This window comes from Phacochoerus africanus, chromosome 3 (assembly GCF_016906955.1).
Source record: "Phacochoerus africanus isolate WHEZ1 chromosome 3, ROS_Pafr_v1, whole genome shotgun sequence".
Taxonomy (NCBI): Eukaryota; Metazoa; Chordata; class Mammalia; order Artiodactyla; family Suidae; genus Phacochoerus; species Phacochoerus africanus.
Window position 1 is genome coordinate 204,302,294 of NC_062546.1, and position 24,995 is coordinate 204,327,288.

Sequence of the window (24,995 nt, forward strand, 5' to 3'; positions counted from 1 at the left end):
AGGTTGGAGAAGAGGGGGCCGTGGGCAGGGAAAGGAGCCACGAGGCTTCAGATTCCTCCCTGGATGCCCGAAGGGAGAGTGGCCTTCCTGGATTTCCAGATTTCTGACCTCCAGTGCAGTGACTTGATACATTTCTGTTGTTTTAAGCTACTGAGTTTGTGGGAGTTTGTTACAGCAGCGCAGGAAACTAATACAATCCACACTCTGCACGTGGGTGAATGTTAATTTAGGTCCAGCCCTGTTTCTGGAGTTACCTCATACTTTGGTCCTTTTGAAAATCCTTTTGGATTTAGGATAGTTGTAGATTCTCAAGCAGTTGTAAGAAACAGTACAGACACCCCCACACCCTTCACGCACGTTCTGCAAAAGGTAAGTCAGGTGCGGTATCTTAACCACGAACTTGACCCGGATACGGAACACGCAGTCGAAGCCGATTCGCCAGCTTCACACGCCTGCGGTGATGGGGGTGTTTAGGTCTCTGAATTCAACCACACGTGAATGTTCCCGAATCCACCACCTCAGGGAGACACAGCACAGCGGGTGCCCCAGGCTCCCTGGGGTCCCCTTCGCCTCCCTCCCACGTGCTGACCCCCATCCCCGCTAATCTGCTCTCCGTCTCTGCATCTCCTCGTTGCGAGCAGGTTATGCCTACGTGGCCTTTTGAGCGTGGCTTTTTTCATTCAGCATAATCCTCCCACGGTCCACGTGTTTAATGTCAGAGTACCAGCGATGTTTGAGTACCAGTCATTTGCTCCTGTGCAGGCTGAGCAGCGTGCCCTGGTCGGGGAGACCCTGCTGGTTTAGCCACTTGCCTGTTGCAGGACACCGGGCTATGTCCCGGTTCTGGCTACTGGGCATAAAGCTGCAATGATCACTCCGTGCAGGGTTTCGTTTCTCTGGGATGGATGCCCAGGAGCACACGGGCTGGGCCACGGGCGATGGCGGGTTTAGGGCGTGGGGGACCGCCATCCTTCTAGCACCTTGCACTTCACGTCCCCACCAGCCGAGTAAGACACATCTCTGCATCCTCGCCCGTGTCTGGTGTAGTCATTTATTTTCACCTTAGCTATTCTGAAAGACAGTGGGGTAGTGAATTCACTGTAGTTTTTTAATTCTTTCTTTATTATTTATTTATTTTTTGCTTTTTCGGGTCACACCCGCAGCATATGGAGGTTTCCAGGCTAGGGGTCAAATTGGAGCTATAGCTGCTGTCCTACACCACAGCCACAGCAATGCAGGATCCAAGCCACGCCTGTGACCTACACCACAGCTCACGGCAACATTGGATCCTTCACCCACTGAGCGAGGCCAGGGATCGAACCTGTGTCCTCATGGATGCTCGTCAGATTTGTTAACCACTGAGCCACGATGGAAACTCCCTGTAGTTTTAACATGATTAGCTTTTAAAGCATTTCTCTTTCTTATTAGACTCTTGATCTTTTTTGTGGCTGATTCATTTTTTCTGGCTGTGTATCCCGCTTAGTGGCAGTTTATTCGGTGTCTGTGTCAGTGTTTAATGGTCAAACAGGGCCACACTGGAGGAACCCTCAAGCACCTTAAGGTTCCTCTGTAAGCTCCCTGGTGCTGGCAATGTGCCCTGAGCCCCTGTCACATGCAGCTGTGAAGGAGGTGACACCAGCAGGTAAGGTTGTGAGCACCTGGGTGGCAGGTAGGCATCAGGTACTTTACAAACCACCCTTGTTTATCCTCACAGATGAGAAAAATGAGGCACGAAGAGATGAAGGTAATTTAAATAAGCCACGGTTTATAACCTTGACCTGCTTTCAGTAAGTTAAGGAGAAAGGAAGCACAACAGATGCTAGAACATGTGCTGGTCATGGTGCACGTGCTGGACTGCAGGTGAGAGCTGGCTGGACCCCCCCCCCCCGGCCCCCAACAGGTGCGTGGAAGCTGTGTCCTCTCTCGCTTTGGTCCTTATCCTGGGAACTCTCCTGCTAGTTCACCTTCAAGGATGGATTTTTACCCTACTAGTTGTCAGCTCCTCCAGTATAAGCATTTCAGGGACATAGATTTGTCAAACTGCCTCTGTACGCTTTTGGATGTAGCCTTTCCGTACTTTTTCAGATTTTTTTCATTCTTAGTTTTATTGACATATAGTTTATTTGTAATGTCGTGATAATTTCTGCCATATAGCAGAGTGATTCAGTTTTCCATGTACACACACCCGTTCTTTTTCGGATCATTCCTCCCTGTAGACGATCACAGGATTTTGGGTAGAGCTGCCCATGCTCTACGGCAGCGCCCCGCTGCCCCGTCATTCCATAGACCACAGTGTGCATGTGCCAATCTAAGAATTTTTAAATAAAAAATAAATTTTGAAGTTTAATCCACAAGTCTTGAAAGTCATTATTTGGAGATGTGGTTTTAACTTTCAAAAAACTGCACTGCATTTGTGTTAGATTTCTAATGCAAATGAACTATAATCAGAGAAAGTGTTCTGTTTGAAACTGATATTTACAAATTTTCTGAAATTTGACCTAATACAAGGTCGATGCTCATACGCAATGCACATGTCCTTGAGAGGAATATATGTTTTCCAGTTGTTGGTGTAGAATTCTACGTATTTTCAGCAGATTCACTTTATTGTATTTTCGAAAATTTCCGTATTTTTACTAATCGTGTGTTTGACTTTTCCGTTACTAAGAGAGGTGTGTTAACATTTCTTACAACAAACTTATCATTTTTTAATTGGACTTCTGTTAGTTTTAGTCTTAAACATTTTAAGGTCAGATTGTTAGCTCCATTTTGTTTACAATTTTTACGTCTCCCTGGTGGACTGAACTTTTATCATTATTCACCGGTGACTCCTATTCTCATCATATTTTAGTCTTCAAATCTGTTTTTCCATACATAGGGCTAACACTGGTCTGAAACAACTCTTGTACAAGTTTTTATTTACATAAGTTTTAAATATTTTTAGACAATATATAACTGGATTAGAATGAAAGAGTCTAATCTGACCATTTCAAGCAGTTGACTTTTGTCCGTTTGTTTATTTTTTGCAATTACTGATAAATTTGGAATTGTTCTCGCTTATTTTGTGATTTCTCTTTGTTCTGGGTTTCCCATGTCTTTTCCAGTCTTCTTTTATTTATTATTTGTTTTTTTTATTGTTATTTCTTCAATACAATTTTTTTCCTACTGTCCAGCATGGTGACCCAGTTACACACACGTACTCATTCTATTTTCGCACATTATCAGGCTCCATCATAAGTGACGAGACAGAGTTCCCAGGGCTATGCAGCAGGATCTCACTGCTCATCCATTCCAAAGGCAATAGTTTGCGTCTATTAACCCCAAGCTCCCAGTCCACCCTACTCCCTCCCCGTCCCCCTTGGCAACCACAAGTCTATTCCCCAAGTCCATGATTTTCTTTTCTGTGGAAAGGTTCATTTGTGCTGGATATTAGATTCCAGATATAAGTGATATCATATGGTATTTGTCTTTCTCTTTCTTTCTTCACTCAGCATGAGAATCCCTAGTTCCAACCATGTGGCTTCTTTTAAATTGATTAAATGCTTAAAATCCATGCTCCCATCTCTATGTTTTGAGCTCTACAAAACTGTCATCTTTTTTAAATCCCTCTGGGGTCGCCCTTAGAATTTTAACATGCACACTTAACTCAGAATCCAACGTCAGTGTAGACATCCGAATAATCCAAGAAACGGAGACTCTTTGAATCACGTTTCCAGCAGCGTTGTTGAGGTTAACGTTTTGTTTCCGTCTTCTGCCCACTTGGGATTTATTACGGTGACGGTAATATCGGTGTGTCTTTCGATTTGCCTCCGCTGTGGTCTTGGCTCACTGCTTCTCCTTGCCACCCAGGGCCTTGGCTCTGGAATTTTCCTTGAGAGCTTTTCCAGGGACGTGACTGTGGGTGGTAGAGGCTGGCAGTGTCTGCTTGTTCTGGATTCTTAGAGCCATGAGCCCAGGCAAGTCACGGAGCCCAGAGGTGATACTCCCGTACGACTGTTGCCCTGAAGATGCTCTGAGTGTTCGAGGTGCCATGGAGACGTGGACGGAGGCCAGGTCCCCTGTCCTGCAATTCTCCATGCGGCTTGAGCGGCCATCAGAGGACCCCTGGGAACCAGTCTCTGCTGCCCTCCTGTAAGTGGACAGGGCTGGGCTGCCGGAAGAAAAGCCTGTGACCTCAGGTGGATGAGGAGGTCCACTCCGTGGTTTCTGGCTCCTTCCACCTCCTCCGTGGGCCCGGCCTTTGGCTTGTCAGTTTCTCCAGCAGGAGGGAGAAGACAGGTCCAGCCCCCATCCGGAGGGCACGTGGGGGGCCAGCAGGGCACTGGGGAGGAAGTGGTCCTGGCAAAGGCCTGACCCCTGCGCCCGCGGGCCTCGCATCGTTACCTCCTCTCTGACTCTCGCCTCCTCACACTCCTGCCGGCGAATTTCTGCGTTTCCATCCTTTTTGCCCTTCTTGAAGACGTCAGCAACTACAGCCCAGACACCAAAGCAAAGACCTGCTGGATTTGTTTGCGATCCTATAACGTGATTGTCTTCCCCAGAAGCCACTTGTCACCTTCGCTTCCTACAAGAGGGTTGAGTTATGGAGTATAAACTGGAAAAGAAGTCCGTCTCTGACGGGCGGCGTCTGGCTGGCGGGAAGCATTGCCGCACAGAAGAGGAGTTTAACCTCCTTTGTGCCTCCCAGCGCACCCGCTCACTTGGGAGAACGAAGGAAACTTTGGAAAGAATTGGCTGCGTGGCCACCGGGCCTGGTCGGCGCAATGGGCCAGAGGCCCAGACCTGCGTGTGTCCCCGGCCTCGCCAAGGCCTCTCCGGGGTCAGGGGCTTCTAATTCCTATTGCTGCCCTGAGGCTCCAGGACCTTTTCGCAGTAGCTCTGTGGAAAGTGAGACCCCAGCCCTGGCCACCTGGGCTCTTGGTCCCGTTTTAGGAGAGAGGCCTTCCGCTGGTGCCGAGGAGCAGACAGACTCCATCTGCCCTCGGAAGCCTGTACTTGAGACCCTCGTTTCTCCGCTCCGGGGCCACGGCAGACCACCCACTCCGAGCCGGAAACCATCTGTGTTATTATTATTGGCTCCACCTGCAGCATGTAGACCTTCCTGGGCCCGGGATCAAACCTGCACCCCAGCAGCCCCCTGAGCCGCTGCCACGGCAACCCTGGATCCTCAACCTGCTGCACCACAGGGAACGCCCCGAAATCTTTTAAAAAACACCTCTACTCGTTTTTAATAACAACGCTTTTATTTTATAATAAATGAAAATGTTTGTGGTAAATCAGTAATGAAGCGGGTAGCCGGGTATACGCTCTGCAGGACAGCAAACAGACATGGGACGAAGGCAGTTTTAGGGTCAGCATTTCTAACCGCAGTGGCGTGGGAGCGAGCCCTCGCCTCTGTGTCACATCCCTGTGATCACACGAAGGCCACCGCGGACCCTGAGACACAGGCCACTGGCAGGGCCAGAGTCCTGGCGCCCCTTCCCAGGCAGCCCCCGCAAAGGTACCCACTCTCTTGCCCTAAGCATGTTTACTGAATGCGTAAGTGGCATCGCACGCGACGCATTCTCTTAACTCCGGGGCTGTTTTCTTCAGTGTTTTGTCGGCCAGTTGTATCTCTTGGAGGAGCGGTGGTTGGGCCCCTGTGTTTTTCTGTACAGTGGATGCTGTCGTGCTCACGGGTGGCTTCCAGGAAGGGCTGGACAGGCGGGCCCCGGAGACCCCGTGGCGAGGGCACAGGGGACCACGGCTGGGACAACACCTGGGGACTTTCTGTCCTCAGTCCCACGGACTCTGGGGTTGGAGGTGCGGGACTCAGGTTCTAAAACGCCACCAGCTCTTCCTTTGTTTGTCAGTAAGTTCGGAGCCGACTCAGCTGATGTTTCCCAGAAGACTCTGGAAAAGTTCCAGCACCCCTGGACCTGCAGAGCTCACGGAGCCGCGGGCCAGACGGCTCCCTCCCCTGCCACTGGCCCACGGAGGCCGGTGCGTGTTCTGTCCCCGCTCCCTTCTTCCCGGGGCCCTTGGTGAAGCGCGGGGAGGAGTCTGGCTCAGCAGCTCCCTGTCCGGGGGCGGAGGGCCGGCGATGCTGGGCCTGGTGGGGATCAGCTGCGCCTCACCCCGGATTCCAAGCCAGAGCCGGAGGGAGCCCCGGCCTGTCTGCTCTGGAGGGCGCAGTGCAGACTTTGCTCCGTTTCCAGCGGGCAAACCCGGAGATCCCGGCAGGTCCGTCCCTTCCCACCCCTCCCGCGGCGGCAGGCCCGCTCGGTTACGTGTCCAGTGGGGATTCTTTTCATTATCTTCCCTCTCAATTTAATTAATCCACATCCCGTAATGAACCTTGAAATTTCTATTAAACACATCACTACTAATCAGCACAGAGCTGGTGGCGGCTTCCCACGGCCGTGCCAGGCACTCGGCTGTGCCGGGCTGGCTCGTCTGACTCTGGGCTGGGGGACCAGCCGCCCGGGGCCGCCAGGGCTCGGGGTGGTCCCGGCACCCCGCCTCTTTTCGGGGAGGTCGGGAGTGCCGGTGCTGGGGTGGTGGTTCTCCTGGGGTTGTGGTTGCTCTGGGCGTGCTACTCACTGGCCCCCCCGTCTCACCAAGGACACGTGCTGGGTGCAAGGGGCAGCAAGGACTGACCCATGGATCTGCCCTCCGTCTGAGGAGGACGGGCCTTGAGACGGGGCTGGATGACGTGACAAACAGCCAGGGAGGACCCCGGGCCTGACCCCTCCACTCTGCTTCCTGCAGGGGCTTCTGTGACAGTGACTCCCACAGACAGGGCTTCCCAAGCCCAGGCTGGGCACGGGGCAGCGGGGCAGTGGGCACCACGTCGGATTCCTCTGCACAGCCTGTGGCTGAAGCCCCGGCCCAGCCCTGCACACCCTCCGGCCCAGCTGATCTGCAGCCCAGAAACCCGTTTCCTCCCGGTTTAGGCTCCTGATGAAACCTGACCCCAGAGTCCAGCGCATGCCCTCTCCTGGTGCAGTCTGAACTCCTGACCGCGCCCTCGATGGCTCCGGGTGCCCGGCTCAGCCTTGCCCTGCAGGCTCCTGGCCTGCCCCGCCCCCCTCTCTGCCCTCAGTCTCAGGGAGCCCACGTGTGCCCTGGAGGAAGGGGAGGCTTCCAGAGGCTCCTTTACCGCCCTCCCCCCGACCCGGGACCCGCCAGCCCGTCCCCCTCTCATCCCTCAGGACCCTCAAGCACCCACCCCCAGGGCTTCTTGCACAAATCACCCTGCTCTCTCTCCGGGGAAGTGTCCTCGCCCCACCTCGCCCTCTGGTTCCATCCCGCCTCCCATTCCGCCTGCGTCCTGCCCCTTCTTGCCGTGGCCTCCGTCCCGACTGCCATGGGTGGGGCTCTGCCTGGGGATACCAACGGCCTGCACAGGACAAAACCCAGCGACCTCGCGGCCCACGACTTGGCCCACCGTGTCCTTGGGCCTTGGCTGACTCCTCACTGGCTGCTGGGGAACTGACCCTGTGTTTGGGCAGAGCCGGCCTTCCACTCAGCCAGCGTGGAGACCCTGTCATGTCTTGGCAGAGACATGTGCCAGCACCACCTCCCGCTCCCAGGAAGCCCTCACTGATGCCACGGTCCCCATGGGGTCCTCTTTCTCAGGGGGCCACTGGGTGGGTTCCTGGTCACGTTCAGGCTCCTAGGGTGGGCAGACTCGCTCCTAGGGTGGGCAGACTCGCTCCTTCGTCCTCCCAGAAAGCCACTTTCTACAAGGCTAAGTGGTCAGAGGACACACACACACACACACACACATCTTGCTCTGTCTCTTTCTCACCTTCCTCCTCCGGCCCCATCTGTGCCCCCTGCTTTCAGTGTAAGGGCCAATGTGCTGCCTGTGGCTTGCCTGGTGGCTAAAGTCTCAGAAGACCTGCGGAAGGCGGGCAGGTGGAGCGTCTGGGGCGGGCTCAGCGCAGGTGGCGACAGCTCCCTGGAGGGCAGGAGGTGAAGGAAGGCCTGGCCTCCTTCCTCCCCGAGAGGAGCCAGCAGCCCCTGCAGCCCCCTGCTGGCCACGTGCCTCTTCCTGGCGTCCGCGGTCGAGCACCTCTAAAAGCAGCATCTGCCCTGGGCTGAAGTCGCGTTGTCAGCGGGGCTACCTTCATTCCGGAGGCTCCCGGGCAAACCCATCCCTTTATTTCTCTGACCTCTTGGGGCACCTGCCCCCTCTTGGCTTGTGGCGTCTTCCTCTACCTTCAGGGTCAGCAGGGTAGCCTCTCCAGATCTCTCTCCGCGTCTTCGGGTCTCTGCTTCCATCGTCACACGTCTTTCTCTGGCTCTGACCCCCGTGATGACACCAGGCCCACCGACAGGCAACCAGGGTGAACCCTTCTCAAACCTTCCACCTGTCGCCTCGGCACAGCCGCTGCGCCTCGTAAGGCCTCATGTTCACAGGCTCCGGAACGGGCATGTGGATATCTTAGGGGGACAGGAGGGACAGAACCGGCGTGGTTGGTGCTGGACGGCACGTACAGAGGGAGTGCAGGCCGGGTCGTGTCTGGGCAGGTCTGGCATTTCCAGCCACTGTCCCCATCTGAAAATAGAGCCCTTCCTCTCTCCGTGTCTCAGCTTTCCTTCCCCCTGACCATGTGCTCAAGCTCTGGATGGGCAGTGGCAGCTGGCAGCCAGGGACCATAACCCTCTCTCCTAAACTTCAGAGGACGCCCTTGCTTTGCCCGGCCGCTGCCCCTACCAGCACAAGAGAGCCGCGCCATACCCAGCGTGGAGACTGGAGGCGTTCCTGGTTCCCCTGGGTGCGTCTTTGCACAGCAGTGGGTCTTTCTGTGTCAGGATGCACTGTCACCGCAAGCTGTCACCGGATTCTCTCTCTGGTTGTCTCAAGAGAGGGACTGGGCCCTCATGGTCTCTAGCTGACCAGTCAGGAAGGGGTCTTCCCTCCCTGAGGTGTTCCAGTGCCCCTCCTGAGGCCACAGAGAGCAGAGGCTGACAAATTCCGAGACCTCAGAGGGAGCCCCGCTGGCCCCTGAAACAGGCAGCCACTGTCTACAAGATGACACTGAAGACAGTGGGGATTTTTATAAAAGTCACTGAGTAAAGACGGAGCAGGTGCACAAGCAAATTTTTAGGGACAAGCCCTCTCCCAAGGGTAGAAGATTTGTTACCAACTCTAAAGAGTTTCCAAAAAAACACCTTCCAAATGATTCAGCCTGAACATTGTTCAAAAGGGTGGGTGAAAAGCTGTGGGGCTGGTGGGGAGAGAGCAGGACACTGGCTCCGTCTGTACAAACAGGCCGGTTCATTTAACCTACTGAAGACTGCAGCTTGATCCATCTCAGTGAACACACGCACACGTGCGCACACACGCGCACACGCACGCACACTTGTATGGAGACTGTCATCCACCTGCAAATGCTTTCGTAGATCATGAGACGGATGAATTTAAAAAAAAATTTTTTTTATTGTTATTTCCCCAATACAATTTTTTTTCTGCTGTGCAGCATGGAGACCCAGTTACACATACATGTACACATTCTTTTTTCTCCCACTGTCATGCTCCGTCGTAAGTGACCAGATACAGTTCTCAGTGCTAGAGATGTGGTGAATCTTAGGGTTGAACGTTCACCCTTCTGGAGTTCTGCTGTGGCCAGTGGGTTACGAATCTGACAGCAGGCGCTCAGGTCACTGTGGAGGCATGGCTTTGATTCCCGGCCCTGTGCAGTGGGCTCAGGGATCCAGTGTTGCCATAGCTGCAGTGCAGGTGGCTGCTGAAGCTCAGAGTCAGTCCCTGGCCCAGGAACTTCCATAAGCCCAAGGCCGTATCCATAAAAGAAAGATAGAAGGAAGGAAAGGAGGGAGAGAGGGAGTGTCTGTCTCCCTCTTTGAAGTGTTCAAGTCACCGTCTTCCGTGAGCCCTGCATCCCTTTGTGTCTCAGGAAGTCATCACAGCCTCAAGAGGCAAAGTCCCAGGGCTGTCGAGTGCAACGCGCAGACGCTCAAAGGCGGCTCTTCATGTAATGGGTCGCCTCTGCTGTTCACAGGACAAGAAAGATTTGGTGCCCTCCCCCCCCCTTCCTCCCCCTGCCTCCCTCTTTTCCTCCCCCCGCCCACCCTCCCTCCCTTCTTTTTTCTGCTTGATGAAGCATCTCGCAGTTCGTTTGCCTCCATGAATAAGAAGCTGTGCGATGCGGCCGAGGGCTGGCCCCACAGCCTGTGCTTCGCCCATGTCTGTCCGGTTGGACAGCTGGGCTCTGACGTCAGCACCGTGGCCGTGAACGTGTGGCCCAGGATCGCAGAGCCGCCCATCAGGGCGGCGTCGACAGGGGGACCCAGCTGGTCGTTTCTTTCGACACGGGAACCCACAGGTCTCTCTGGGAGTGAAACTCTCCTCCGTTCTGTGTTGAAACGTCGTGGCAGCTTTACGTGTGGACGTGCCTTGATTTCAGCTCGAGTAAAATCCCATAGAGACGAAGGTGTTTGGGAGCCCGCTGATTGCGTGCGCGCTCCCGAGACCTTTCAAACGCTGAATAGATGGAGACCCAGACCGATGGTTGCTACGAGCCGACAGGTGGAGGCGCCCTCGTTCAGATACTTTTGTAGAGAACGTCCCGTCTTTTCCAAAGAAACTGTTTCAGTAACGATGCCCGAGGGAACAATGGGCAGAAGATCCCGTTTTGATTCTAGCCCTTGTGGGTTTTTTGGGCGGTGGGGTGGGGAAATACTATCTTTTACAAAACTGAAAAAAAAAAAAAACCTTTAGAAACTCCATTGACTTTTCCGTCTTTTGAGCAAAGCTCATTTGGCATTCTTTGCGGGTTGAGGGGCTGAATTAAAAACCAAATGTCGGTTTTGTCTCATTTCTCGGTCCAGACTCCTCTGGATCCGCATCCGTGACGAGCCGTCCTCGGTGCGGACGGTGGCGACGGGGAGGGGCTGGGAGGAGAGGGCCGCAGAGACGGGCCGAGAGCGGAGCGCGGTCTCCGAGCCGGGGCGTGTGCGCCGGGACCAGAGCTGTGGCTGCGCAGCCGACGGGGCTCCACCCCAGGGTCAGCGCTGCCGGCCGGGATCCCTAGTTCCTGTTGGCTTGGCCAGAGCTGAACCAGGGAATTTCCAACAGATGCTTATGGCCTAAGTGGAATCCATCGTTGCATGACGACGTCAAGCTGTGCAAATACTCCATTATATTGGATATTTAGCAATACTATTTGCTGCCACTGCTGCCAAAACCATCTCTGAGAGGTTTCTCAAGTCAGCCTGTGTCCCAGACGTTCCCTGGGCTCAGCGTGGGTTTAGGCCTGGCCGTCCAGCCTCAGGCCCCCGTGGGTGCTCTGGGCACCTCTGGTTTTTAGGATCCTGCCTCTGGTTGTTGGGGAGGCAGCTGCATGGCTCTGAGTTTCTCTGGGCCGCTTTCCCCTTGCTCTGCTTCCTCGTTTGACAACTGGGCCAGTGGGAGTTCAGGACTTCTGGTGCAAAGGGCTGGATTTCCCTTCTGCCAAACCAAATCGTATTGAGGCTTTTGTCTGAGTGCCTCAGACTCTGCTGCGTGGTCTTACTAGAACCAAGTCCTATTTCTTAGGCAAGTCGCTGGACTCCTCCTCCCTCTGCCTCCCCTTCCTCCAAGCAGCGCCCCTGGGAACCCACTCTGCCCACGCCCCCTGTGCTCAGGGCTGGGGACACGCACATCAAGCATGAGCTCAGGGTGGACCCCGTCCACAGGGAACCCAGTTCGAAGGGGACACCTTCACGCAGACACGGAGCTTCAGTGTGAGGCAGTGAGAGCTTCCCAGAGCCTGGGGGACGAGCTGGGAGGCCCCCTTGGTGCAGGGTTCTGGGGGTGGTGACTAGGGCGCAGGACCTGGAAGCAGAGTCGTGCAGGGTGGCTTGGGCGGGGCGCAGCAGTTGGGTGGGTGCCGCTTGGGGGATGCTCCCTGTGCCTGGGGACTGGGTGGGGCTGGGGATGGGCTACGGAAGGGCAGGAAGGGGACTGTGCTGCCCTCAGCCCAGCACAGAGGGGACCAGGCCCAACCCTGCTTCCTCAATCTCCCTCCAGTTTCTTGCGTGGCCTGGAGGGTGAAGTTGCTGGTAATGTTTGTACCTGTGCATTTTCAGGGTGCAGCTAAGGACTGCCCTACCCGTGACCCTGATGGGGCAGGGGCTCTGGGTCCAGGGCTGTGCTTCCCCTCACCTCTGGACTTCAGGTTCCAACAGGACCACGTGCTGGGTCCCCCTGACCGATGGTCCCAGATTTGGACGCTGCAGGTGCAAGATGGGCACATCTCTCTGCTTTGGTTTCACATGGAGATGCTGGGCTTGGGAAGACTCTCCAGGACATTTGGCAACAGCCCTAGGGAGCTCCGAGCCTTTTCTGCAAATGGCTCGTCGTTTTTGGTGATGGACTGGGCAGGGTCAAGGTTGGCCTTCAATGTGTTTTGCGTCCTAACAGGCTCCTCTTTGTCACCCTTCCTGAGCCCAGGCAGGTTAAGAATATGCTTTCATGATGACGGTGTGACATGCGGCTAATCAGGCAGTCATCGACACCTGCCAGGAGGGAAACTGGGCGCTTGCCTCTGTCCCCGAAGACGGCGGTGACCCGAGACTGCCCTGTGACGGTCGGCCTCCAGAGGTCCACCTAGCTATTTACAAAAGCGGGATTGGACACTCCCTGGCATACGCCAGTGGGGACGTTTGCCATATTGTGTAACCGGTTGTGCCCCGAGCCCACGCCTGGTCCTTCTGTCTCAAGGACGAGGTGTGAGGTCCTTTGAAAGACACCCTGAAAAAACAAATCAGTTCTTGGAGACCTTTGAAAGGAAGTCAAGCATAACAGCTAAATGGACCCAGGAGCAGAAAAAGGACGTTTGTGGAAAACAGATGAAGCCCAAATAAAGTCCATGGCTTAGCTAATCCTACGGGATGGATGCTAATTTCTCAGTTTCGCTCGCAGCGCCCCTGGTGATGGGGCGTTAGAGAAGCTGCGTGGAAGGGGCGCAGGAGCTCTCCGTGCTGTTTTTTGCAACATTTTTATGTGTCTAAAATTATTTCAAAATAGAAAGATTTTTTAAAAAGCCATGTTGTTGATATCTAGACACAAAGGAAGGTTCTCAATGGATCTTCGTGTGGCCCTACAAAGCCTGCCTGGGTTCTCAATTTTATTGCCAAGGAAATGAGCCTGCGGTGACCAGGCAGGTTAGGGATGAGGATGCAAACCCACCTGAGCCCAAAGCCGGTTGCGGGCAACTCCGTCTCGCCAGGGAGGCGCTGGGGCTCGGGTCACAGCTGAGACCTGAGCCCCCAGGGCTGCAGGCCTGCGGGTGCCCAGCCCCCTTTTCTCTGTCGTGAGTGAGTCCCCAGCCACCTCCTCCTTCCCCTTCTTGCCACCAGTGCTCTTATTGCTTGTTGCTATTATTTAAAACGTCTGCCTCGTCCACATCGCACAAAGTCCCCCTGAAAGCAGGCCATGCCTGCCCAGAGCGTGGCCCCCAGGCCCCCCCGCCGTCTCGGGCCGGGACCCCCCCATCGCTGCAGGCCCGGAGGAGGGGCAGCGCCTCCCGTGAGCGTTCCTTTCTCTCCCGCCGAGGCTGCTTTGGATTCTGCTCCCAGGCGAGGGCTGCGCATGGACGAGAGCGGGTCCTGAGTGGCGTCTTCCTTTCCGGCTCCCTTTGGGGGCTTGTTCCTGGGTGACCGTGAAGGCCATGTGGCCCATCTCCGGACGCCTCCACATCTCCTACACTCCGAGCTTGGACCCCGGGTGGAGAGAAGCAGATGCTGTCCGTTTGTCTTGTGTCCGTCTTATTTGCATTGGTCAGTAACCGTGCCTGAGGAGGAAGGGCCGTGGGACAGACGGCCGTTCGAGCTGGGTTGGGACAGAGGGAGGCCTCAACGTGCCTTGAAAGGGAGCGAGACCTAGAAGTCGTCTATGTCCCGGAGACGGCCGCTAATTCCGCTCAGCTGGACCCCGTCCCAGGCTCAGGACACGGGCCTACGGAGCCCGGCCCTCCGTGCTTCCAGGGCAGAGCGCTCCGACTCCGTCCAGCTGTCTCGCTGTCCCCGTCCTGGCGTGCAGGCGGCCACAGACGATGGGCTCAGGACAGGTGCATGAAACAGCAAAGAGAAAAGTACCAACAGCCACGGAAGCAGAGCAGTAGCCTTAGCAGCGACTGGAAGAAGAAAGTTCTAGATTCCTGTGGGTGAGCGGATGCAGAGGGCCTGGTGGGGGCTGCGCTGGGTGACACCTGCTCCCCAGCTTCCCCCCTTTGCTGTGCTGGAGGGGCTGAGGAAGCCAGAGGAGAGACGGCTTGGGGCAGGGACACGGTGATGGCCAGGTGGGACGCGGGCTCTGCAGGCCCTGGACAGGGAGGCTCAGGCTGAAGAGGGCCGTTGATGGAGTATTTGCCGACCCCGGGGACGTCGGGAGATGTGGGGGGAGAGGGTGGTTCTCTGCAACCGTCCTGATGCGAGCTGCTCAGGCTGGGGGCCGGGGCAGTGGGGAGAGCACGGGAGTGAAATTGGGGTTCTTCCCCGGGGAGGAGGCAGGCGTGGAGGGCTCCTCCGGGCGGGCGGTGCCGGGCCGGGTCCGAGGCCCGCAGGTGCTGTCAGGCGGTCAGGAACCTCAAAGGATGGCCTGGATGGTGCGTCCCCGGCTGAGACCTGGGGCTCGGATGAGTGAAGGCAGGAGCGTGAAAACACTGAAGATGAAACAGCAGGAGCAACACGCGTGGTTGTTCGTAGCAGAGCAAATGCTGGTTACAGAGGAAGAGTCGCGGCCGGGGCTGGGGCGGTGGGTCTCAGAACCGCGGTCGGGGCTGGGGCGGCAGGTTACCGAGATGAAATTTCGGGTTCGGCCCTCGATCGTACCAACAGGTGGCTTCGTCAACGAGGAAGCCCAGAAACAAGCCCAGCATCCTTCGTAATTTCTTATTGCAGGGGTATTTCAAGTTGGGGCTCACGGACACCTGGTTCAGTTGGTGGCACTGTGACCACTGCCTAAGCCTTTGGGGAAAAGATGACGTTAGGGCTTCCACGGTCTGTGTGGCATATGTTCCAGGTGCATTAATGCTCTATGTCCAAGTATTTCACAGTCACGTGAGCTGGGGACGCAGGAAAACCTTCAACGGGTCAACGGAGGCAAAACCTGTGAAACAGGCAGACGACAGCCTTGACAAGGACTCCTCCGTGTCCCGGCCACCGGTCCGGTTGGGTGGGCGCTCAGACGCAGGGTCCGGCGTGGAGATGAGCAGGCAGGACATTCACTGGGGGCTCTGGGGGCCCCGGGGACCCCTGCGGGGAAGGGAAGGGAGGGCCGTCCTGGGCCGAGGGAGAGGCTGGATCCTGCCTCAGGCTCCACTCCACGGAGGCCCCGCCAAGCCTGGAGCGAGGTCCGAGCAGGGGTCCTTCAGGGGGGCCCAGAGCTGGGGCGGGGCTGGGTGTTCTGACCCCCTCCATCAACGGAGCATCAGGAGAGGCAGGAAGTGGGCAGCTCCCCAGAGCACCCCCACCCACACCACACCCTGGGGGCAGCGGAGACGCTGGGACTACATGTTCAAAAGGCACCGGAGAGAAATAAACCCGGCATAGCAGCGAGATTACGAGGTACATGACAAACCACTCCGAGAGGCTGTGACCGTCCCGACGGAAAGATGGGCTCAGACACACCCAGCGGCTCATCAAGAAAACATGACAAACCTACAGTAAAGAGCTGAGAACATGCCCAGCCTCGCACACTACACAAACATTACCTGGTATTTGTCAAGATAGGGAACCTCTGAGAAACCGCCTTTGCGCGCGGACGATTCGCCATTTATTAGGGTGTGAGTTTTCCGGAAGCCACGTGCTCACACGCACGCCGTCCTTAAAACACCCGCGGAGACGACGACTCTGCCCCCTTTAGGGAAGGAATGCGCTGATGGTGCTCGTGTGTCTGTCTCTGGGCCTCTTCTGGACGCTGGGCCTGTCCTCTGGCCGGCGTCACCCCTGCTCGGTTATTGCAGCCCAGGCCTTGCTGCTTTTTCAGGAATTCCTGGGTCTCCTCTGAGTTTGGGGGTCTGACGTTATCCACTTCTGCAGATGTTATCCGCTGGGGTGTCAGTGGGGCTCCGTCGGATTTAGGGACGGGTCCGGGGAGTCCTGCGCTTACCGTGGCCAGGCTTCCATTTATGAAGAAGTTTAAAAATTGCTCTCAACACCATTTTACAGAAGTTCCGTGAGGAGGTTCCAACATCTTTTGTTCGATCGGTATCTAGAACGTCTTCCATTTTTCACCATCATGTTTTGTAGATTTCTGCTGCTTTCTGTGTCCCTTTTTAAAATTTATTCCCAGATAAGACAATTTTCTATAAACGTCTTTTTCTGCCTGTGTGCTTCTCACATGCATACAGTTGGTTTTGCATACGCATTTTGTAACAGGCAAGTTTGTCCGATTCACTTATTAATGGTAGGGATTTGTCGCAAATTTTTTTAGATGTGTGTAAGCAGATGTTTCAAATTTTTATGAGACCAAATGATTTCGTGTTTTTCTTGTTGGTTTCTGGCTTTGGTGTGAGGCTCAGAAAACCCTTCCTGGGGAGTCCTCTCGGGGTGCAGGATCTGGTTTAAGGAGCCAGCATTGTCACTGCTGTGGCTCAGGATGCTCATGCGGTTCAGGTTCAATCCCCGGCACAGGGAACTTCCACATGCCTCAGGCATGGCCAAAAAAAAAAAAAAAAAGAAAAAAGAAAAAGAAAAAGAAAGAAAAAGAAGAAAACCCTTCTTTCCTCCAACATTATAAAAAAGGGCTACTCTTTCTAATAGGTGTTTTTCTGGCTTTAAGGTTTCCTATGTGAGACATCAAACTTACCCTCTTTCTCAGATGCTTTTTAGCAATTTTGATGTGTTTTGTTTTTATCTGCCTAAATTCTAGAATGAACCATAAAGTCCCTTTGGAATTTTTTGCTGCGATTGCAGTTGATCTTTTTAAGAATCACTGCCATTTTTTTTTTTTTATTGCATCCGCGTTGGCTCTGAGTACGTCTGCGTAATGTGTCTGCATGTATTCAGGCGCCCGGGTCACCGTCTCAGTGGTTTGAAGATTCAGGAAGCAGAGTCGGACCCTGAAACGCAAGGAGGCTGGATGGCGGGCTCCTGGGGATTCATTATACCGTCTAGGCTCTGTTGTGCCTTTGAAAATATCCCTGGAAATTTAAAAAAAAAAAAAAAAAATCTCTACCCACAGATCCAGTCATTTGCTTCCTGGGTTCTGCAGCTTTCTTTTAAAGGCCACTCTGTATGTATTGCCACGGGGACTGCCCGGCTCTCCGCGGGCATTTGATGGTGTCCGTTTGCCCCGTCTTCATAAACTGTGAGTAGCAAAACGAAGGTTGAACACGGCTCTCTGTTCATTGATTCGTATAAATGGAACACAATTCCTGAGTGCTTTTCAATAATTCATGGTTTTATAAACATGGAAATTCATTTCGGAGTGTCTCCAGGAGCACGCTTCTCACGAATGGATGGCCACTCCTGGAGCCGGCATGCTCGGCTCCCTGCATCGCGGGGTCTCACCTTCTCGGGAGGCCTCAAGCTGCTTTGTGCGGAAACCGTGTTCCGACCCTGAGGTGCACCTGCCCGAAGCCTACACCGGGGCCCACTTCCTGAGGTGGCTGAGGGGCTGCCAATGGGGTGCCGTCGGCTTTGCGCCTTCGGTGGGGCCAGCTGTGAAGGCCCCCAGGGTCCAAGCGCAGCTGAACTTCCCTCAGACCTTGTGTGTTCCAGGGGGTCTTGTCCCAGGCAAGAATCTTTTTATTTTGTTTTCTCTTTACAGCTGCACCTGTGGCATATGGAAGTTCTTGGCCAGGAGTCGAATGGGAGCTGCAGCCCACGCCACAGCCACGGCAACTCGAGATCCAAGCCATGCTCGTGACCTGCGCTGCCGCTTGTAGCCACGCCGGCTCCTTAAGCCACTGAGCAAGGCCAGGGATTGAGCTCGCATCCTCACAGCGACAGTACCAAGTCCTTAGCCTGAACCACAACGGGAGCTCCTCAGCAAGAAACTTACATTTCAGAACCCCTGTTTTTTTGGGAGGGTATGCCTGAGGCATACGGAGCTCCTGGGCTGGGATTAATCCGAGCCGCAGTTGAGACCTAGGCCACCGCTGTGGCGACAGTGGGTCCTCATTCCACTCCGCTGGGCTGGGGACTGAACCTGCATCCCTGCGGCTGCCGAGACCACAGCGGGAACGCCTTCCTTGGGGCCTTGGATATAAAATTTCTACGATAACATCTGCCCCCAGAGCAGGAGTGAGATGACACCCCCCCAACAGCTTTGTAGGGAATTTGGGCACAGGATGCCAAGGGGAATAGTTCACGTCCATTCGTGTCTGTCGTTTTGTGTTGCAGACACACCACTGGCCGTGACGGGCCAGGAGAGTGGGACACACGGAGGACCTCCTTGCCCCGGAAAGAGAGGATCGGAGGCCTCTCGGCCATCCCAGCGGCCCTTCGGCTCCACCAACCTGGCACGAGGTCGTGGGGAAAGACAGCGTTCTCGATAAACCCCCGGGGGCTCCGAGGTTGGGAGGGTCGGCCTGGACCCGGTGGCCTCGCGCTGCTGCTCCAAGTGGGAACTTCTTGGATTTGCTGCCGAGGGCCACTCTCGCCGTCGCGAGGCCCGTTCGTTCCCCGTCGCGGCCACCCGCAGGTCAGGACGTAGGAGATTGCCGGTGACCCGGACAGTGCTCCCGTTTGGTGCTTTTCCCCACGTGCTTCTAAGCTTGTCTTAGTGACATATACATTTTCCCTCACACTTTGTAGATATTTAGGCTTTCATTAGGAATTTGGAATCAGAGTTTGTTACAAAACCTTCTTAGGACACAGACTGGGTTTGAAAGGCACCAACCCCTTGCCTGTTACAATTCTTACACAGGCTTCCCTACGGTCGGTCACTTTAACTTTCACCCTTTGGAAATTTAAATGAGGTCTGAGGCCAGGAGTTCCCGTCGTGGCTCAGAGGTTAACGAACTGGACTAGTATCCATGAGGACGTGGGTTCGATCCCTGGCCTCGCTCAGTGGGTTAAGGATCCGGCATTGCTGAGAGCTGTGGTGTAGGTTGCAGATGTGGCTCAGATCTGGCGCTGCCGTGGCTGTGGTGTAGGTTGCAGATGCAACTCGGATCCCGCATTGCCATGGCTGTGGTGTAGGCCGGCAGCTGTAGCTCCAATTCGACCCCTAGCCTGGGAACCTCCATATGCCGAGGGTGCAGCCCTAAAAAGTAAAAAAAAAAAAGGATGTCTGAGGCCAAATCTATCAATATTTTCTTTTATGAATTTTGGATTTCATGTCCTGATTATAGAGTCCTCACTTACCTCAGGCTTATAAACATTTATTTCCCTACATTTTCTTCTGCTAAAAGGTAAATGTATTTAGATGTTTTATTTGTCAGGAGTTGATTTCGAGTGTAATAGAAATAGGAATCCATTTTTCAAATGGGAAACCAATTTTTCCAATTGTATTTTTTTTTTTTAAGTTTTAACTGGCTTGGTCCTTTTTTCTTTTTAAATTATATTTTTAAGTTACTTTTTTTTTTTTTGGTCTATTTCGCTATTTCTTGGGCCGCTCCCTTGGCATATGGAGGTTCCCAGGCTAGAGGTCCAATCGGAGCTGTAGCCACCGGCCTACACCAGAGCCACAGCAACGCGGGATCCGAGCTGCGTCTGTGAACTGCACCGCAGCTCATGGCAATGCTGGATCCTTAACCCACTGAGCAAGGGCAGGGATCGAACCTGCAACCTCATGGTTCCTAGTCGGATTCGTTAACCACTGCGCCACGACGGGAACTCCTTAAGTTACATTTTTAAATTCTAATTATAATTACATTTTTAAATTATATTTTTGAATTATAGCTTTGTATCCAATTCTATTTTAATGAATACTATCCATACTGAATAGAATTTTCATGTATATAGAGATGTATATATAGGCATACATACACATTATGCATATGCTATGTGTCACATACATGTGCACACACACATATTATATACACACATACACAGATTACATGTTCACATATATATGCATACACACATATATTATATATACACATACATAAATTACACGTGCCACATGTATATGTATATACACATATATTATATCTACTTACACATATTAAACATGCCACATATACATGTACATATACATATATATTACATGCCACATATCTATGTATATACACACACACACATACTGCATGGGTCACACATCTATGTATATGTGCATATATGTATTATATACATAAAATAAAATCAATGGCCGTTTGGAGCACAGCTGGACTGTCTATGCCTCGTGCATCGACCTATTGGCCTATGGATCAATCTGTGTATTTCTGTGTCAGCGTCTGATAGTTTCGATTAAAATGGCTCTGGGACTCGATTTGATGACCACAGGGAAAGTCTCCCAGGATCGTCTTAATTTTCCTAATTTGGGGGGCAATTTTTATCTATTTCTGCTTCCACTAGAACTTGAGAATCAACGTTTCAGGTAGAGCAATTTCTCACAATGTGAGCTGGAGCTGGTTAAACTAACACGTAGTCGGGGACGCTCTGCATTTTATCCAGCACAGGTTCACATCCAGAAACGAGACGCACCTGTTTAAACTAGCCTCCCGGTATGGCCTCCAGCAAAGCTTTATAATTGTCTTTATAAGACCACGCCTGTGTCTTGTGAAACGTGTCTCCTGATCCGTCATGACTTTTCCTCCAAATACAAACGCAATTTCTCTTCTGGAACATTTTATTTTGTTGCTGGGGAGCTGCTGCTTTATCATCGTCCGAGTGCCCTGCTCAGGGTGCAGCTGGCCTGCCCTGTGCCCTCCGGGGACCAGCAGAAGGCAAGGGCCCGGGGGATGCAAGCCCACACCGGGGAGGAGGGGAGGCAGTGGGGCGTGGATACACCCTGCCCTCCGCCCCTGGGGCTCCCTGCAGGCCCCCACTCGCCACACTCGGGGATCTGCTCTGGGTAAGTTTGCCAGGGCTGCCAGGGTGGCATGAGGAACAGGTACTTACAGTCTCAGGGTCCTCTGGAGGCTGGCAGTCCAAAGTCCAAAAGCGGGCAGGGCCGGTTTCCTGGGGGCCTCTGTCATTGGCTCGTAGACGGCTGTCCCCTCCCTGCATCCTCACGGGGCCGCCACCCCTCCATCTGTCTCTGTCCTGGTCTCCCCTTGTGAGGACGCCCATCACGGATCAGGACCCACCTGGTTACAGGTCCAGTCCCCATGCTGAGCTCTCGGGCCACAGCGTTCGCATGTGAACTTGGGAAGCAATTCGGCCCCGACGAGCTCGAGATGCCTCCGAAGGGTCTGTGTGTAAATAACATCATCGGCAAATAAGGCTCCTTTTATTTCCCCTTTCCTAGTGTTCTGCTAAGGACGGCATTTTTCTCTTGTAAAGTTTGGTTGGAGTCGACTTGACGGACAAGGTCACGGTCACTTCTGCTGTTCAGCAAAGTGACTCGGTTATAGGCCCAAGCACGCAGCCACGCGCGCTCCGCTGCTGTTCCCACGTGGATGATGGCCGAAGCCTGGGTAGAGCTCTCCGGACCCCCGACTCCACTCCACACACCTCAGAGAGCCTGTGCCAGCCCCCAACCCCCGTCCATCCCTCCATCCACTCTGACGTGGAGGAATTTGAAAACGTAGTTTTAGAACGCTTGTAAAAAATTACAAGGGTGGCGGCCACCCTTCCGTGTCGCCCTGGGACGTGTCGCTCAACGCAGGGAAAGCCGTTGAATTCTTCAGGGGCACGAACCCACTGTGGACACGTTATTTCCCTGCTGGGCCGAGGCTTTTGGGAACGTGCAGGTGCTTGCTCTGTGCAACAGTTCCTGAGTCTCAGAAAAGAGAGCCTCAAACTTCAAGGTGCCGTCACCCTGTAGGGCACGAGCCAGGTTATTTCTAACCTGAGAATCTATCCCCACCCTCACCCTGCTGCTTAGAAACAGCCAGTGCCCACGGGCTCTTCCCCAGCATGGCCACCTCTTGGTTCCGTCGTTAATGCCTTGACTAAATCTTTGACACGTGCTCTCTGTTTACTGGTAGGAGCGACTTTTTTTACATCGCACCCTGACAGATGTACACGCATACTGTATTTAAGGCCGACTGAGGAGGGTCGGCTTGTCTCTGAAATTATAGCTCTGCTCGCGTCCGGAATAACCCCCGCTAAGCACCGCGTCAACCCGCTCCGGCACCCTTGTACTCGGCGCCCCCACGCGGGTGCTCTCCTGCGCTTGCAGCCAAGAGGGCGGCCCTCTCTGTGCAGGGAGCCCTTGTTTACGGGCAGTGAGACCCTCTGGGCCCGTGCGCTTGCTGCCTTGGCCCGTGCCCGGGAATTCTGCAGCGTGGCGTGGTCGATGGCTTCCTCTCATGGCTGTGGGCCCTCCTCTAGTCCCTCCTCTATTTTTTTTCTCCTGGTGAACATTTGTTCCTGACCCGTGCTCCCTGGTGACGAGTACGCCAGCGAAGGTGTTGAGCCAAGGCAGAGACACGCGGGCAGCGAGCTGCAGGTGAGGGTGCACATGCCATGGAGAGGCGAGGGGACTCTGAGGGTGGGGGCGGCAGGTGCTGAGGGGAGGGTGGGCAGGAGCCCTCATCACTGGCACAATCGTCAGGGACCGAGCGCATCTCTGCCACCCCTGGACCCCAGGCTGACCGGACCTGAGGATGGAAGAGGTCCCGGCGGGATGCACACGTGACCCTCTGTCCCCTGGAGGCTCTGCCCGTCCCTTCTCCACTCTTCCCTCCGGCTTCACCTTCCTCCTTCTACCCTCCGAGGGCTGAGTGACCCCTCCCCCGAAGAGTTGGGGCACTCTCCCGGAGGGGGCGGCCTCCCAGGGTCAGGGCTGGACAGGGAGGAGGAGCCGGCAGGGCCCCCACCTGTCCCGTTTCCCCGAATGCCACCTTCTCCCTCCTTCGTCTCTCAGCAGTCACCCTCTAGTTGTCTCCAGACGCCTTGGTTTATTCCCACATCTAATTCACGTTTCCAGTTATTCAGCCTTAAAATCTTCCCCTTTGCACTCCCTCTGCCTCAGAGCACCCCTGCCCCACGCACCCGCCTTGGATCCCACCTTGTCGGCTTGTTCCCCAGACACCTGCTGCTGGTGAGAGGAAGTCTGTGGGTCCTTCCCCGGGGGGGGGGGCGCTGTGTCTCGGGGGGGGGGGAAGGGGAGGGTGAGACAGATGGGGAATCCCCTCCCCCAGCCTCCCTCCCTGTGGCTCCCGTCCTCAGCCTCTGCGCTGCTGCGTCACTGTCCCCGGGCCCCCAGCCTCTGTGCCGCTGCGTCACTGTCCCCGGGCCCTCCTTTCTGCCCCCACTGCCTCTGGCGTCCCTGGGTTTTCTTTCCGTGTGGAGAAACCAGAGACCAAGCAGCAGCAGAAAGTCTAGGTCACCAGCTCCCCACGCCTGGTGTGGGGACTCCCTTCGGAGGGACTCTGCCCGGCGCTGGGTGCGGCCTGAAGCTCGGCACGCATCTTCACAAAGGCGCCAGCGTCAGCCAGACTCCAGCTCTGTGGGAACGTGTGCTTCCTAAGGACGCAAAGCAAGACATGACGGCGGGAATAAAACACATCCAAAGAGAAGACTGGTTCCTTTTTCTATTTGCAGTGGCCATGCTTTTTGCCTTCCCGATGCGGACTTCAAGAGATACCTACCTAGCTATCTGTCTGTCTTTGGTCAATTGGTTTCTTTGAATTCTTCATTCATTGATTCCTTCAGCAAATATTCACGGAACAGCGGTTAAGTGCCGAGCTCTCTGCTAGATGCCGTGCAAACCACGGTGCACACGAGCCTTCCTGCTCCTACGGAGCTTACTGCATAAAGGGGGGAGACAGAAAACAGACACCTGTATTAGTTTTCCCTTTCTGTCATAACAAATTCCCCCAACGTGTTCTTGCAGTTCTGGAGGTGAGAAGCCCTATGTGGGCCTCGCTGCCTGAAATCTGGGTGTGGGCAGGGCTGCGTTCCTCCCGCAGGCCTGGGCAGGAGCTGTCACCTGGCCTTTCTCGGGGTCTGGGAGCCCCTGCTCCCTCTGGCCTGCGGTCCCCTCCCTCCCTCTCCTAAGCCAGCCGCACAGCGTCTCTCTGGCCCTTCTTTTGTATTGAGCTGCTCCCTGGCTCTGCTCCTTCCTCTTCCACTTTTAAGGACGCCTGTGGTCCCCTTACCCCTGCCCCCGCCCAGCCCCTGCTGACAGTCCGGGGTCATCTCCCTGTTTTAAAGGTCTTTCTCCTTTGCCCACAGCTTTACGGGTTGTGGGGATCTGGATGTGGACATCTTTGGGGGGCCGTTACTCTGCTGACCTCACATGTGAACGAACCGGGCAATGACGTATCATGCACTGCGGTGGGCGCACCGGGGCAGGGGGCGTGCTGCCGAGATGGGACGCCACCGGCAGGGAGGTCGGGGCTTGACTGCGGGAGGGCACGATGATGCGTATGCGAAGCCGCGTGTACCTCGGCAGGAAAAAGAAATAAAAAGCATCCAGATTGGAAAGGAAAAGCGAAAACCATCTCTGCTTGCAGACGACAGCATCTTCCAGGTAGAAAACCCAAAGATGCATTGAAACAACCGTCTAAACTAATACAGGAATCTCATAAAGTTACGGGATATGAAATCAACATTCAAAAATCTTGTGTTTCTATACACTGATAATGAAGCCTCTGAGGAGGAAATTAAGAAACCAATCCCATTTACAACAGCAACAAAATCAATACAATGCTTTGGGGTAAACTTAACTCAGGAGGTGAGAGATGTGTACACGGAAAATCACAAGACGTTGGTGGAAGAAATTAAGGGCAGATGAATGGAAAGGCATCCTGTGTTCATGGGCTGGGTGACTTCACTTTGTTAAAATGTCCACACCACCCAAAGGGGTCTTGATTCACCGTGATCCCCATCAAAATGCCGACGGGGTTTTTCACGGAATTACAAAAACTCGTCCTAAAATCCACACGGAACCACAGAGGGCCACAAATAGCCAATATAGCCATGAGAAAGATGAACAAAGCTGG